Source organism: Seriola lalandi, unplaced genomic scaffold, assembly GCF_002814215.2.
Source record: "Seriola lalandi dorsalis isolate HSWRI2012SDOR001 ecotype SW California unplaced genomic scaffold, Sedor1 jcf7180001964495, whole genome shotgun sequence".
In the NCBI taxonomy this organism is placed as follows: domain Eukaryota; kingdom Metazoa; phylum Chordata; class Actinopteri; order Carangiformes; family Carangidae; genus Seriola; species Seriola lalandi.
This window is the reverse complement of record NW_019435163.1, coordinates 1-1,180: the sequence shown is the minus strand read 5'-3', so window position 1 is coordinate 1,180 and position 1,180 is coordinate 1. Positions and strand designations below refer to the sequence as shown.

At 41.6% G+C, this 1,180-nt stretch overlaps 1 long non-coding RNA gene across 1 annotated transcript; it reads right to left on the bottom strand.

Annotated features, from left to right (window-relative positions):
* LOC111649399 (uncharacterized) lies at positions 1-956 on the bottom strand. Its single transcript, XR_002760282.1, has 3 exons — positions 891-956; positions 122-268; positions 1-29 (listed from the first exon to the last, which is right to left on the bottom strand). It is a non-coding gene; the product is annotated as an uncharacterized LOC111649399 (long non-coding RNA).
* Positions 957-1,180: the final 224 nt, after the last annotated feature.

Sequence of the window (1,180 nt, the reverse complement as noted above, 5' to 3'; positions counted from 1 at the left end):
GATGACTGACCAGAAGATGTGGACCCCATCTACGAGGCAAAACATGCTAGTCTTAGAAAGACACCTTATACTAAAACAAACACTATGTATGAATGAGTAGGCATATGTGCATACAGCGCACCTTGGGTGAGCGTGTCCTGGGTAAATTGACAGAGTGTCGCAGCCTTTTGATGGCCTCTGTGATGGCTTGGGTCTCCACCTCATCCAGAGCACAGCACAGGTTCTTCACAGTCTGTACCACACGGTCCACTGTCTTATACTGGGTGCTCTGAATACAGAGATGGAGCAGGTTGATACAGCAGAAATGTTCATGCCAGCCTGTTGTAAAAGTGAGATCCCCCTGATGTGTACTTTTGTTTTCAGCTTGTCAATAGTCAAACCCATTGTTTAAGTCAAGAACACATCAGGAGGCCTCTGTTAAATGACATCATCAGGTTTAAGTTGGTCTAGGGGTGGGGGGGGGTGTACAGTACTGTAGGTCTCCATTATTACTCCAGTCTGTATTTAATTGCTCCACAACAACCCAGACTGGCTGAAAACAGATGTGCCATTTCTAGAAAGCCAGCACTTCAATAATGACCTGGTTTACTAACATTTATATGTGAAATATTGGAACAAAACCTTCATGAGATCTGAAAACAATATCTGGAGTCTTTCATGACACTATGCAGTAAAACATTTGAACAGAGTAGGGCGCACATTCTGTGGATATATACCGAGCTGGTTGACACATTTGTACAAAGACTCCCAAAGGGAAAGACAAACAGTGCACAGTGCGGTGGTAAACTTCCAGACTTGTCTTGATTGTTTTATGTTTTCCGTAATAAAGATCAAAATAGTTTTCCATTCTTTTGCTGAACTTCCCAGACCTGCAAAGGGACTACGTGTACCTCATTTTGTAGGCAGATGTTGACTTGATTGTGATAGCCTTCCAAATAGTCAGCCAGGCCTTGTCTGCAAGAACAGAGAGAGAGAGAGATTAGTGAGGAATGACAGGAGCACTTTCAATACATGTATATCAGTGCTAATCAGATCAGGACAGAATGTGAAAAGTTTACTTTAGTGAAAAATAACTTGAGACCTCTGTTAAGTCTTTAAAATGTTTCAGTATAATAAAAATTACAAAAAGAAAACCAAACTGTGCAGGTAATTTAGAGACAGCAGAGAGAGAGAGAGAGAG